The following is a 15,931-nucleotide window of genomic DNA, read 5'->3' as shown; positions in this document are numbered from 1 at the left end:
TATGCCTGAATATTTAAGACTACTTAAATAGACATTCAGACGTCGGGTGTGACATTGCAGCGAGCAAGCCTCTTTGGTCCTTAGTTTGAGCATCCAGTCATAAACTACATATCACATATCAGATCATCTACGGCCCTATCTCTCGGCACCGCGACATAAGTGCGTCAACAAATCGTGCCAGCATATGACGTCACAATTCTGAACGATCGCCTTCAGGGTGGGAAGAAACATTACAAAAATAGACAGGGAAGTTGACACGAATAGGAATGTTCATAAGCTCCTTAATCAGTGCCACACGGTCACAAGAATTCGACTGCATTTTCCACCCGCATAGCATATTTTCCACATGCACAGCTGTTAATGACGTTGCCCAGCCCCATTAATCATTTCAGTCGTCCCCCCCCCTTCAGGCAAATTAAAATAGATGCAATTGAAATAGCATACTGATGTAGAGGAAATGCTGACGTCGGACTATGAGGGAGATAAGGTCATGTCAGTGACCTTAACCCGACAAACAGACCACGTCCGCAGCCGCACGTGGTCAGCACGTGGTCGACGTTTGGCCTAACATACATTAATTGTAAACACTGTGACACAAATTATGTGATTGCTACAAAACAACGGTGCAGTCACGTGACCAAAACTCACGGGTTGCCCGGGGTCTGCAGTACGGGTTGGTTGCTTAATCAAGCATCCATGAAGCAACGAAAACCTACGTGCGGTGTATATTTCTAGCAGTTGCTCTTTCGTTGAGGGCAGCAAAGGTACCGGAGTCATGAATAGCACGAAAATTCTCAGGTAGATTTTGGTCACAAGGAGCTACCCTGCACATCGACGTAGTTTTCGTGGCCCCATCTCGCTTATTTTATGTCCCATCGTGCAATGTGTGTCATACCTGGTCTCAGAAATGTGCCATTGGCCGTCTCGCACCTTGGAGCTTGGGCCGGTCGGTGTTTAGTTCGCTTCGTAATTTGTAGACGATGCACTGACATCATTGACATGCCGTTATGACTTTGTGGTCTCTGACTGAAACCATATGGCAGGAATCCTTAAACACGTCCTCAATCAATCACACCTCTTATTTGGTCAGCCCAGTCCAAACAAGTGCGTTTCTACCACATCAAAAACCACGTCCGCACGGCGATTGGTGCGCCTCCAAGCTTTAAACAACGTATGATATTGCGAATATTAATAAGCAACAATGTATTTGTGTGCATAGAACAATTTTGCATCGAATCGTAGCCAAAATACTCTGACCTTATCATGGGTGCATGTCAAGCTTGATCCAAGCAGGTTTTAGCCGCTTTTCTAAAAGACGCAGCACGGGGAGAGCGATCGCCGATGTCCTACTGGTGCCCCAAAACCGAGGTGGTAGCTGCGTTCCTGATCTATTCTTCAGCCCATGTTGTTGTTCGAAAACTCACACCCTCGAAGTGAGTGCGTCAGCTTTCCAACTCAGCGACGGCTGCGGGCGCTGACATATTGTGGCCAAGGAATGCATGCTTAGCCAGCCTGGCAACATGTGTCTTGGAATGCCCCTCCGACAGGGGCGAACTTATTGCAAAAGTTCACAGCGTACGACACTTTTAACAAAAGATCGCAAAGGAAGGTGTTGAAAAGCACATTTAAAGACAGGGGGAAATGAAATATGCTGGTCGTATGGACGTGACCGCTAATTAACCCTCGAGCAGAGCTTAGGCCATCCATTGATCTGAACAACGCACATCGGGACGGGGTAGGCAATAAATCCGACATATGAACACGTGAGCTAAAGACAAAGAAGACGAGAGACGTCAAGACAAATCACCTATTAATTTTTTTTTAAAAAATGCAAAGTAAGATCACAAATTAACCCAATCAATTTAACAACTCGTTTACCTGTTGAAACCGATTTCTTGAATGGTCGGTACATAATGCATAATCTGGTCATTGACCTGGCTAGTCGAGCAGACACTTTAAAGACGGGCGCAACTAGAGACACAACATCTATATTATATGGAAAGCGTTCATTCCAGCAGGGCGTAGCAAAACCGCCTACCATTACGGCTTTGGTCGGCACAATCTCTCCGTCTCTGCCAGGCGTCAATGGGGTTCCCGAGGCAGCTGAACCGGGCCGCGATGTGAGCCGAGATACCATCGATCCAGAAGATTTTAGTTCAGCGTGTGTATTCGGAATGGAGCCTTAGCTGCTGATGGATATCAGGTGTGACTTACAACAGCCGCCACTATAATCAACGGGTTTAATTGCACGTCGGACGCCCAAGCCGAAAGCCAATGTATGTGAACCGCAAATGCCTCGACACGCCCGACATCACTCCAGGCAGGGAACGAACGTTGATGGACGAATTAAATTGAAAATGATGCTGTCATCACAGTCTTTACTGGTGGCAGGAAGGCCGAAATTTTCGAGACAGCTCATCTAAATTTGGCATGTTTGGCAACACGCATGTAGAAACGTAGCGTTGCACTCTTATCGAGCAGACGTTACACATGAGGGTAATTTTTCGTCCCCGTCGGAAGCCGCAGCAAATGCATTCAAGAAAACTGATATATGACATTGCACAGTTACGGCCGGGGCCAGGATCCGGGGAAACTTAGCCATTTCGAAAAAGACTGTTAATCCGAGAGATCAGGCGTAGCAGCACTAGCGCGGCACGGTAGTGCAGACTGTTGCCTTCCATACTGTAACGTGCCGCACCGTGGTCCACGAGGACGTTGAGTCCTCTGAGTGGCGATAATTGGGTTTGGGAGCAGACTGACTTGCCAATGAGCATGAATCTTTGCTCAGTTCGTTGGCCCCCGATGAATAGTTTTGGAGATACCGAACGCTGACGAACTGTCGCCAGACGGTGTGGAAATCGTTTCATGTTCATATTTAACGAACTTCCGCGGTATATTAGGAAGGCAACATTTTTGTAAGCCGTTCTTCCCCAAAAATACTTGTTTCAAGACCACAGGCACAAATCTGTAACCCGGGCTATATTCTCCACGAAAATTTGTGCCCTCGATGAACCACATTGGACACATTGTCTCGCTCGTCTGTGGCCGCCGACATCTCTGTTCTTTGTTTATCCCGCCACATTGTATCAGGCTCAGTATACTCCACCCGGGTTATCGAGATCAGCAGTCAGCTTTGACACGTTTTATTAATATTTTCCGCAATGTCAAAATATTAGGTTTCCATATCCATCAAAACAGGTCAAATTTCGTAAAACTCCAATACAAGAAAACACACTCGATCCCGCAGTTTGCACGCCAAGACCACAACGACATCATAGCACGGCTGTTAAAGAATCGTACTACTTTTACTGAATGCTGCACGGTGGTCGATCAGTGGTTGCAACAATGTCGGTCGGCTACTCAAAGCGCGACTGGCTGGGGTCGGCCCGAGCCGGGCTGGAACGCTAAAGCCACACATTCCCGGTGAGTTGACATTACAGTTCCACCACCCGCCCTGCTGGCGCTCGTACGAATTCATCCTAGTTTTCTCCGCCGGCAAAGCTGGCTATGCTTCTTATTTACCGGAGTTCTAAAAGCTAATGCCGCGGCTGACGACCGCCGCAGGAAATAAGCTCGCCTTGTGGCAAATCGGCGCCTGGCCCGCCAGGGAGGCACGGTGAGCCGTACGTCCATTACACGGGGCGGCGGCCCCTCGCCACCTCCTTCCCTCTGTTGCGCTAATATGCCGCGTAAGCCACGCTCCCTGCGCCGCTCAATGTTTATTCACACCATTAATTCCCGTCTGGCTGGTCTGCCAGACGCGAGAGAGACGCCGCTGCGGAAAACACCAACCACGCGCTGCCACCGGGCAGCGGCGTCACCAGCCGCCGCTGCCCCCGGGGCATTCGCCGCTAAACGGCGCCGCCGGGCGGCGCGCGCGACCCGCCGTAATGCCGACCGTCTATTATTCATCGATGGCGGAGCGGCCCGCCGGCGGGGCCGAGTGACAGCGGCTGGGGCAGCGCCTCCCGCCGCAGCGCAATACCCGCCGGCTGCCGCGGCCCTGCCCGCCGGCTCCCCACGGAATGACAGGACAATTGGCCATTATCGGCGTCGCATGATGAGTGAAACGGCGACCTGCGCCGTAAATATGTTGCAATTGTGCTCTGATAGTGGGCTGAGTGGTACCGCCGGCGCAGGCTGGCCGATGCGGCCCGCAGCGGCCGTGCCCTTTGTGTAATGACGGGCATTTACGCCGCAGGGTTATGGATGCATGTGTCCCCATGCAGACGGTGGTGCTGCAGCCGATACGGTTGTAATGAAACTGCAAACAGTCCGCACCTGCATACGACCGGGCGGGCGTCGTTGTCATTTGCAAAAGCAGCACTGTGGTGTTTGTCGCTTGACGATGCTGCGCATATTGATCACGTCAACATTTCAAGGACCGCAAACAAGGCTTTCCGGAAAAAATAATTTGGTCGTTGCAGCGAATGGAGGCTGACCATGCGTCAGAGCGCACTTGGCTACATGAAGGCGGCTTCGACGTAAGTGCGGTGGGGATGGGAGTGAGGATGGGGATTGCCTCCAGCAGTGCTATTGTATCAAGGTATCTCAGCAGCATGCATTTTTTCAAAAGGAATACAATCGGAGACTCGCTACATGTCCGATCGCTGACAGCCGCGAGCCAAACATGCCAGAGCCAGGTAGCAGCCCGCAGTCAAGGCAATCCGCCTGGTTGCCAAGGCAGCCGTTCGACGCCTGGTGGTCTTTCCGTTCATTTGTTCGATGCCATCTTCCAGAGCTTTAGTGATGCTGTCCAAGTGTTGTAAATTGAGTTGAGCTGTCGGGGGACAGAGACCCACAGAGGCGTACTATGCCTGCGAGCCCGCCGGATCGGGTTCACGCGTCACGTCTCCGAATATTTTAACCCTTGTTTGCATCAGGGAAGTGCCCAGTTGGAGAATCCGCCTGGGAAGGTCGTCTTTGACATGCCTCCAACGGCTGACTTTTCCACAATGCCGACTACGCTGTTCGGGCTAGGCACCTGATGTCGTGCATGGCAGCTATATCTCCGTTTTTGGTGTCCCGGAAGGTTCAAAACATTTTTGGCCTCCCTTCGCGACCATAGGGGTTAATTTTTTGGGCCAAATGGCACCCAGACAAAGGGATTGCAAAGGAGCTTATCCCAAATGCACGATTATAAAAAGATCCTGAAGGGTCAATATATAATGGCATGTAACAAGGCCAAGTGCACCCTAAGAAAGCACCTCATAGAGATTTGCGGTGCCTGCAACCGAGCACAGGATTTTAGGTGTATAGATGTGTTAAGGGAAGGTGTTGTTTTATATATATATATATATATATATATATATATATATATATATTCCGACAGGAAGCAAGAATCGGGTTTTGAGTAAAAAGCTGGACTTGCATAAAGTGAATTTCGTGGCATTATTCACCTTGAAAAATAGACAACACAACATTTATCGTCCAGTAGCGTTTTGAGTATTTTCATTGGCATCAAGAAAGTAGCAAAACATACTAAAATATAATACGCATAACACACACATTGGCAATTCTTGGTTTACAAGCAAAACTTCGGCTCTCCACAAAACGTGTGATAACCGTCGCAAAGGAGGCACCGCCCGGCACCAAACGGCAAATGAGGCGGCAGTGCCCCAGCGGGGCTCGACCCCACGGCACGCAATCCCCCGACACGACCAAGGCAGGTCGATCAGCCCCGGTGAAGACTGCGGCATGATCAACTAGTTTGCACATGATGACAACATTCTTTAGCCACACACTGTCGGCACCACCAGCGATTCCCACTTTCCGCCGCGGACGAAATACTACTGATTTCAGGTCTGGTGCTTCTGCGAAAGCAAAACTTCACGCCGTGATGACGTCACGCTAGGAAGGGGACCGTCTGGAGTTATTGCAAGTTCCGATTAGTTTAAAGAGACCTTGGTTCCTGCTCCACTGAATTCCTGGAGAACGAAAAGGCGTAGTTGACTAAACTGCAAGAATTGCTGAAAATGAGGCGGCTCGCAGCTGGCATAAAACCAACCACAGTTTGACGTCACAGGCCATGGTCCCATAATGTCCGAAAACTTCCGGTGCTGGAAATAGGCAAGGTGGGGGCGGTCTTTGTGGCTTTCTTTTCCTTAAAAATATCTCCGATTTGACTATCACGTTGTGAGTAAAGGACAGGTCACAAATCAATCAGGTTGAAAACTGCACCGCGATACATGAACTTCAAAACTTTACGAGTAAATTGTACCGATCGGCTTACAGGTCAGCATGTGTACACATGTCAGGCTCCTTGCAATTATATAATATATATATATATATATATATGTATATAATGTTTATAGACATCCCAGCTTTGAAGCCTTGCGAGCATGTTGCCTTCTCTAAAGGATTTGAGCGGCCAGAGTGAGGCTGGTTATCTCTATGCATGTAGGTAAAGAAAGGTTTGGAACGGGGCATGTGCATGTGGGACATCATCCTTCTCGTGCTTTCGTCACCCAAACACTGAATTGCTTCAGGTTCTCGTTGTTTTGGTCGCGATTTATAAGACCTTGCTTAATAATTTCATTTTTCCTGCATATTCTTCCAGAAAGCAGAGAGGTATGACGTGTGTTTATTTCATTTGGGGCTCCGTCATTCAATGCCTTTTATATACATACACCTATGAATCTGTACCTACGCACATGATGTGCATACTAGACATCATTGTTTAGCTTATTTGAAACCACGGACTTCCGCATGATTTTGTTCTTATATCGCGCATTGCTTCAACCCACTACGTTTCTGAAACAGGATAGACAATTCCTGAACATTGGAGAGCGGGAAATCCAGGCAATGGACGCTGGATCTTAAGCCCATGACGTGTGCTTGCCATTGCATCCTACATGCTCAGATTATGTTCAATGCAAGAAGGGTGGCTTTATTCGTGTACTCGATACAGCAGGGCGATGTGGAGCATGCTACCACATAATGCAAGATGTGTGGCACTGGGTTGCACCAGCTGAAAACTCAATTATTCAAGATGAGCTGCTAACTTTACACGCATTAAGTGTTAAACTTTCTCTCGATAAGCAGCTGAGAAGTCAAGGGAGCTTATTTGTACACAGCCTGGTGTAATGTATGTACTGGTATCGCAAATCTTAAAAGTTCCTGTCCCACATTTCCCAGATGGGGTCCGCTTGTAACTAGTTACATTATTTTGTTTCGAGGGCAACATGTAATACTTCGTAAAATGAAGCCGGAAATATAAATGGCAGCGAAATACGGCTGCATGCAGCGTGGATTGTAATTCTTTCCATCATAGCATGTCATAATGTGCACTATTTTCAAACTTGCCGCTTGTTAGTCCAGTCCACTTGTCATATACCGCTCCATAATATAAGGGCGGGTGACTTTTGAGTCCCAATCCTTTTGAAATTAACCGTGACTCATTCACTACCCAAAAACCACAACCGGCCACCTTACAAGATGCAGGAACTTTCCCCACGGCCATGTCTTCCACGCCGGTCGCCCGCTAAGGTACGAGTCTGGCGAGCTTCGAAAGCATTGTCCGTATGGAGAGGCTCGCCACGACCCGGGTGCCCAATCGCCTTAGGTCACCTCCACAACCAAGCTCACCCCAGCTGGCTAGCGAACGCGTCCACCCCGCCCCAGCAAGGTCACAAAGGTCACCGAGCGGACAGGCGGCAGAAACTCGTGAGGCTTCCGACAGCCGTAACCAAGTCAGTCGCTGTCACCGCCTTCAACACCACTCAGCCACCGACGGCGCCCTTTAAACAGCTCTCCCACGCGCTTGGCCGGCGAAGCGCCCGGCCAAATGCCACCGCCGTGTCGGCGTTACTGTTGCCGTGGGATGTCCGTCGGCCGCCACGTCGCCCGTAACGCTGCCGCCGACGCCATCGGGGCTCGCGAGGTGTCCGGCGGCGGCGGTCGCCATAAGTCGGCGGGGCGCCGCTATCCGGCTGACCGGCCGGCCGGGCCATGAGGCCCGACGCCTGCGGCGCCGCCCGGCGGGTCAGCGCTCCGATAAGCACCGGCCGGACGTCGAGTAACTCTCCGGGCGCGCCCGCCGCCGCCGCCGCGCCCGTAAAGTGCTCCGGCTTTACGACGCTCGTATTTCGGGCCGGGTTAGGACGCCGGCGGTGGCCTCAAGACGTGCCCGCCATGGCTCAGCTTCGACGCGCGGGTGATGACGGATGTCCCGCGCGCCGGCTGGCCGACGTCGCCGGCTTCGGGGCGGACTGCACGCTTATTGGTGCCGCACGAGTGCGCTCATGCAGCCAACAATACGGCCCCCAAGTGCGGCTCGAACTCCGATGGCCTGTACGGCCGACCTGTTCGTTGTCGGAGCTTTGCGAGCGGGCCGGTGTGTCCGCATTGCAAATCTTAAGTACGATCGTGGCCGGACAAAGACTGCATCCTCGTTGCGTGGTCACCGGGTTGCCCTCTTAGGCAGCGAGGAATATGAATGTGGCCTAACCAGGCGGCACTGGCACGCACTCAAATGTAACATCACACAAATGTGCCGACGGATTTATGTTGCAGCCATGCCAAAGGGCGATACACTCGTCCTTATATAATATGCATACACATCGCGCCAATAGTCATCCACTACCGAGTTTCGGCCAGATGCATTTGCAGATTACAAGTGGCACACAGCCCAATAACTTGTATTCCATCCACGAACACGAACCACAGTAATGCATACGTGTACGTTGGGCACGGACAATACGTGCTTTGCGGTATGACAACTAATTAGTTTAGGGCACGCTGGATTGCGGTTGCGGCCCCGTCGCAAATTACTGCTTTAACCCACACACACCTCAACGTCGTTATGCACGTTCATATCGACGGGCGCATTATTTACGCTGACGCGCGCCATTCGAAATTATGACCCTCTTATGTGGCCGCCACTAAAAGCCATTTCATAACCCATCTCGTAAAATATTCCCCAGTGATCGGGCCAAACGAATCCATGCAATTCTGGCGGCTTCAGCGGCTTCGGTAGCTGTGCCCGCGCCTGATCGGACCTGACACCGTGAAGGGAGTAGCCTCAGCGCCTCGCAGGCGAGGCTAGACTGACGCCGTGAAGGGAGTGACCTCAGCGCCTTGCAGGCGAGGCTAGACTGACGCCGTGAAGGGGGTAACCTCACCGCCTTGCAGGCGAAGCTAGACTGACACCGTGAAGGGAGTAACCTCACCGCCTTGCAGGCGAGGCTAGACTGACGCCGTGAAGGGAGTAACCTCACCGCCTTGCAGGCGAGGCTAGACTGACGCCGTGAAGGGAGTGACCTCAGCGCCTTGCGAGCGAGGCTAGACTGACACCATGAAGGGAGTAGCCTCACCGCCTTGCAGGCGAGCCTAGACTGACGACCAACCCCTTCAGGGCTTTCGCAGCTCGGTTCGGCTGTTGATCCGAGTGCTGAGTGGAGCACAGCGTGTGCCGACAACAGCTGATCTGTTGTTAGCATAGCGCGAAGCGTGCGCTAATGACCCTGTACCGCATGCGGTTGCGATTCTCGCGCCGTGTCCCCACGACGAACGCCCGCGCTCGGCAGGTGAGCCGAGTCGGGCTTTCGTCGGGCCCATGCGCAGCCGCGGGCTTTCGGCTGCGTTCGGGAGGCAGCCACGCCCGGTAGAGACAAATTACGATCTAATTTTCAGCCTGGCCGCGACAAATGTGGCCCCAGCGTGGGACCGTTCGGGCGCGGACGAGGGAAATGAGAGGCGATTGTCATAGTTCAGCGGGACGATGATGGTGCGATCTCGCGCCACGAGCGCGCCGGCGCGGCCGCCGATGGCAGGCGGAAGGGAGCTTCACGACGGCGGGAGACGCCTCGGGAAAGAGTGGGAGGGGCACCCAGGAGGTGCTGGCTGACGTCACTGCCATGGCAGAAGATGGTCCGCTTCGAGTGTGCCGTAAAATGCATATGCGGCATGTATCTAGGCGACGCGACAGGATGTTCGCTGTCAGGAGATGCGAGATGAGATGAAGTGTCGGCTCAGCACACGCGACGCACATATTTACATGGGGCAGAATTTTGTGTGGGCGAGATGGCACGTGTGCGTGCCACCTCGCCCACACAAAATTTGTCCGGCCGTTTTAGATAGAACAATGATGTAACGAGGAAAGTGGCGGAGCTGAACGTAACCTTGTCTAAGCTATCATTTGACGGGTCATTGGCCAACTAGGCCTGAAAGGGGTCTGGAAGCAAACCTCGCATTTAATTTCGAACTCATCCACACCCCCTTTCAGCAGATGCAGGCATACACAATATCTAAACATCATGCATATGCATATCAAAAAATGCCAAGGCGAGATGGGAGCAGGCATTTATTGTGCCGTCTGCCTGGGCTGATCGATCTTGCATATGGTAGCCCAGCTTCGCATCACTGGACACTTACTCTGAAAAATACGGCATTCTGCGCTCCGCAGGGAAAAATTCATCACACGGCTTTCAGAGCATACTACAATTGATAAAAAGTAAGAATCGTACCGATAACCAGTTACTCAAGACATCGGCCAACTAATCACTCCTCAAAAATGAATGAGCTTACAGACCCTTTTTAGCCATGCCAATATGAAGCTTGTCAAAATCAAACTGTAAAGTGAATTGTTCTATGTATGGAAACGGGCGGCGAAACGAAACTTCTGTAATGGGCCTCTCAGCGATGCCAGTGCCTTGTAATTTTCAACACCGCCGTGTTAGATTATCTTAGGCCTTCTTAGGTCATGTTCAAGACGAAGGTGATGCTTTAATTCTATATACAAACCAGAACCGTCAATGTCTATTTTTCAAAGGCAATCTTTTGAAAATGCAGAAAAGAAAAAGTCGTATGTTCCTAATAAATCTTATCACCTCACACGCACACAACTGCACTCTGAAAACGCTTTGGATACAGTTTATATCGTGTCCTACTCGCGAAACCCCTAGAAGGATATCAGAGTCCCATGGCCGTGAGTGGTCCAGAACTAACTAACTTAGCTTAGCTAACCCCCGCTGGAAACGAGGGTTAGCGGTCTGGCCCGGCCCGAACCAAACGGGCCTGATTCAACGACCATGGCCAGGTTATGCAGGCGAAGGTATTTACCACAGGCGTGTCCAGTGTTCAGCAACGGAAAGCAACGCTGTTGAAATGCTGGTCAGTTTCATTATCTATCAGTTCCATGCGCTTTGAGGTCAAGAAAGCTTGCCTTGCAATGTTGTTGCAAGAGCGTTGACGCAATACGCATCCAGCACGGGATGTTGTCATTCGTTTAAGGAGCTTTCCCCGACCTGTTCGCCTGCCAGATGAGTGTACCCATGTTCGCAAGAGAGTTCTGGTCCAATTGCATTGTCGTTTCATTGGTTTGCGCATGTAGATTTTGTTTCTTTTCCGTTTCTTAGGAACGACATGTTACCAATAGGTTTTACCTATACTGCAGATGCCACCTTAAAAATGGTTACAATACTAAGCAGACCTGCTATGTACGGCTTGTAATGAGTTATTCGCCTCCCATTCTCCTTTTAAGCATATTTTAAAAAAAGGTATTAATTTTACGGAAGGCTTGAGACGAGGCATTGGGGTATCACGGATGCAATACTTGTTCTGACCATCGTTCTCACCTGGTATATTAGATACACAGCCTCGTCACACCAAGCCCTTCTCGCTTAGCTCAGTTAGTAGAACACTGGACTCACAATCAAGAAACCTTGCTTGGAATCCCAGTAATTGCAAGGAGAGAATTCAGTTTGTGATGCGTACATGGCTGATGGCCAAGCATTATTCAGTCCTTTTTAAGACCCCGATGCACCTGGCGACGACTGGGAACGTCGCTGGTTGAAGCGTTCTGTAACTGACACAGCAGACGGGAGGGGCAGTCTGAACAGCTATCCCATCCTTGAGCAGGTAATCAGCTGTATTGCATCAGACAGGAGGATATAGACACAGAAGGCACGGAACCCCGAATTTGAATGACTTGGTCACAGAAACAAGAAAATACCAAATCTGCAGCAAATGAAATGGTGGCCATAAACATACATGTGTTGAACGACCAAGCAAGAAAATGCATCCTTTGGCATATCAAAACCTTACCTAGGCCCATCACATGAGACACACGAAGTGTCGTTTGGTAGTTCAGTTAGTGGCGGAAAATAAATAAGCTCTCACATCACACTACCACGCCACGTAAAAAAAGAACATCAGCAGCCCCAATCCATCATGATCACCTGACGTAATCATGGCGTACCGCTCCGAGTCTAACGAGCTAGCTAACCACGTGACCAGGCTGCGGCCGGCACGAGCGCGGCGGCCCGCCAGTATGGCCATCGGTCTGCGATTACAGGTGAGCTAACACGCCAGCCGTGTTAGCTGACCGGTCACGCGACCTGCGACCCGGCGCCGGCGCTAGCACCAGCACTCGGCCACCGGCCGCCGGTCCTCGGCCGCCGGCCACCGGCACCGGCACCGACACCGGACACCGGCACTGACAGCGGCGCGGCGGCCGGGCGGACGGCTCACGCCAGTGACGCTCCCAGACCGCGCCTGAGCGAACGGTCCCCTGCGTGCGTGTGAGTGTGCGTGTGGGTGGGCATGGGCGAGGGCGAGGGCGAGGGCGTGTGCACATGCGTGAGCGTGTGCGTGTGCGTGTGCGCTGTGCGCGTGCGCGTGCGTGCGTGTGTGCGTGTGTGTGTGTGTGTGTGTGTGTGTGTGTGTGTGTGTGTGTGTGTGTGTGTGTGTGTGTGTGTGTGTCTGTGACGAACATCGGACACACCACTGCCCGAGGCTGTCCGCGCAGCCGTCCGCTGAGAGGAGGTTGACCCGGGGGCCGAAGTTTGCCGCGGTTGTCGGAGACAAGGAGCAAGTAGCACCGACCAGCTGCGGTGTTGAGACGCGCCTGGAGCGTCGCTCCGATTTACTAGCAGCTGACCGACGCACTTCCATCCGACAACCACGCTTCCCGTAGTGTTGTGCGTTGTCGCCGAGCACGTGACAGCAGAGGGTCGGCCTTGTGTGGAGACGACGCCCGGGGTTCGGGTCGCGGCAAACATCACGCTGCTGTCGCGAAATCGTCAGCCCGGTATCATCGAGGGACCGATGCGCCGAGTCCAATGAGGTACGATCAGCTTCCCACCGAATGGTTTTGATTAAAGTCTGATGCAACCCGTACCTCGGGGATGTGACACCACTTGTGGCTGATGAGCGACTGTGCGACCGGGCTAGATTAATTCAGATTTCGGCGCATGCCAATGCATCGTAATATACATGCTCCCTTGCGACGCATGAAATTGGCTCCTTTCAAGATGAAATTATTCATTGCAGCATCACGTTCTTCCACGTTTCATGCAGGGCAACGCTCAAGCTTTTAAGATTGGGCACTACTCTGGAGAAAATGCGGCACCATTTTTTCTTTCCTTGGCACAAAGCTAGAGCACCCAGTGAAATGATACCATTTCCTGTAGCGAATGCCAGATTTCTCATGCCGCAATGTCTACGAAAGTTATTATGAAGGACATTTAAGCGTATGCTCACACCTTTTCTTATCATACTCACCCACCCAATCGAGGAAACACAGGTGAAATACATTCAAACATTCCCATGTAAGATGTGGTGGGATGCTTGCACTCCGGTGCCAGGCAATTGCATACCCGTGCGGGCTTGTTAATGCTGCTTGCCGTTAAGCACTAACATATCACATCAATGCATCTAGCCTTCAGATTGCGTGATAGCATAACAAAGGCAAGTCGAGCTTAGCCACCATGAGCAATTCAAACCCAGATCCTGCAACCAGGAAATATGTGCAGCGGTCCTTATCTAGGAAAGATCGGAACGTTTGAAGTTAATCATGAGCCAGATTGAGATCTTCGATCTTTCAGCCTCACCGGTGCTAAAGGCCTTGGACTAGACGATGGTCAGCTGTTGGTGACGTTATGAGCCTACAGAAGTACGCAAGTTTATATTTTTAGATGATGTGTTTCCACAAAAACTCCATTGAATAGCTGAACCGCTAGTCCCCACTGTATTGAATTCAGTAGAAATATTGAAAAACTCAACTTCAAAGCACGAAGTGACAAAAAGAGTGCGTTGAGCGGACAACCTTAAAACATGGCTATGGGACACTGAAAAGTGTCATGCTTTGCCACTTTATTTTACCAAGGGTATGCTGTCATTACGCAAGCACATATGTTTGCGTGAGGTCATCCACCTCGCGCAAACTAACAACCAGACATATTACCCCGTTACACTCACGAACGCGATTACAACGACCTAGCTTTTCTCATAATTTGCTGTTCACTCGCATGACAGTTTGCCGGGCCGATCGATCAACAGCAGTAAAAATATTACCTGGTTGCTGTGCCCGCACTCAGTTTGGCCTCATTTATGAATCACGTTTTCATTCACCACTATATGTCACGTGTGGTGAGGTCATCGTTAGTGCACGAGAACATCGCGCGTTTCACATTAACTTGCCTTCATTATTAACAGTGTTCTTATTGTTCCGTGATGGCACCCGTGCTCCTGAGCATATTTGGTAAAATTTGTAAGTGTGCCTATAATATACCCTCACTTATTTTACAGCTTGCGTGGCTTGTCCCTCCTGTTGGCGTTGTACTCGTGGATTTACGTGGCCCATGAAGCACTGGCTGTTCGGACAGCACGGTGACAGGCGCTTCTACATATTTGTTTTATTTATTTATTTACGTGTTCAGTTATCTTTTGATTAGTGAATGTTCGACATTATGAGTTCAAATTCTTCGTGTTGAGTTAGCGACCGCCAATACATCAGGACAGCTAGAAATCCTTGCATCTTCAAGAGTCTTAATCATGAGCAGGGCTTGAAATATTGAAAGCTGTGCATGCAATCTTTGATTGGGATTACATCGTCGTTAAACCAGTGCCGCCTGGTATATTGGAGATCGCGAACTCAACATAAGAGCTTTCAACTCACAATGCCGACAAACCATAAGCTGAAGGCCGCCCTGTCTTATATTAAGAATGTTCGGCTCACCTAGGGAGTGTAGCTAGGGTTACCAACCGTACTTAGCGGAAGGTCTCACTGATGTCCAGGTCGGCTTTAAAGGTCGTTTCTGTTTTAGGGAGGGAGTTTCTAAAGAGGTCAGGTTTTCTTTGACCTTTGAGCATCATATACCTACATGCATTCAGAACCAATGCACAGCTTGTGATCAGAGTCTTCAAGCATAATCATGTGTGAGTAGATCCTCGAGTTCCTGCGACACGCCAAAGCCCGAGTAGATCTGAACGACGAAGCCCCGGTGAATATTCCCGGCCCGACCACCGCCAGTTCATTAATCCTTTCGTCCGTCTCTTCTAGTCCTTGGACATGCCTACCTCCCGCTTCAGTGTGCTAACGGGTATCGATGGGTTACGCATGAATAAGTAACAACGACCATCTTCCCGCTGCATTTTAGGATGGCTCTGGATGTGAGCTCGATAATAAATCGTACCCATGCATCAGCTGCTTTGCAATGATGAAGCCCGGACCCAATTTGATCAAAGTTCGCCGTAATTTATTGCTACGAAACTGAATCATCCAAAAAATGGTTGCGAGTTTTACTCCACACACAAACAAGTGCAAACTATTTCCGAAGAAAATAGAACATCTATTGCTTTCACAGCACACGCAAAGGTAAAACGTAGCTGTTTTGAAGCGGGTTAAGCCTAACGACCGCTTGGCACTAACATTCGGGGTTATTCAATGACGATGTTTTAACATTATTTATCATTGTTCCACTCTTCCTCCAAGCAGAAGTGTTGAGCCTTAGTATCTGAGTTTCGTTCAGGGTATATTTCAAGATCAGACCAAGGACGGGGTTGGTAAAGGCTTTCTCTGGAAAGCTGATTTGCTGAAATAAAAATTCATCTTTATCAAATGGTTTGCCTGTTCATGCCGTAGACTACTGGAATTGACTTATCGCTTTGTATGTACGCGCTACGGCCATCTGTTGACTGCCTTTTAGTT

At 50.5% G+C, this 15,931-nt stretch overlaps 1 protein-coding gene across 1 annotated transcript in view; it reads right to left on the bottom strand.

Moving 5' to 3' along the window:
- The window catches only part of LOC119099600 (uncharacterized), a 31,118-nt gene that overhangs the window by 14,368 nt on the left and 819 nt on the right, over window positions 1–15,931 (bottom strand). The gene's annotated exons all lie outside the window — the stretch shown is intronic.

The sequence above is a fragment of the Pollicipes pollicipes genome, unplaced genomic scaffold (assembly GCF_011947565.3).
Source record: "Pollicipes pollicipes isolate AB1234 unplaced genomic scaffold, Ppol_2.1 Scaffold_2555;HRSCAF=2994_pilon_pilon_pilon, whole genome shotgun sequence".
Lineage (NCBI taxonomy): Eukaryota > Metazoa > Arthropoda > Thecostraca > Pollicipedomorpha > Pollicipedidae > Pollicipes > Pollicipes pollicipes.
Note: the sequence above shows the minus strand (reverse complement) of the source record. Positions and strands in the feature narration are given on the sequence as shown.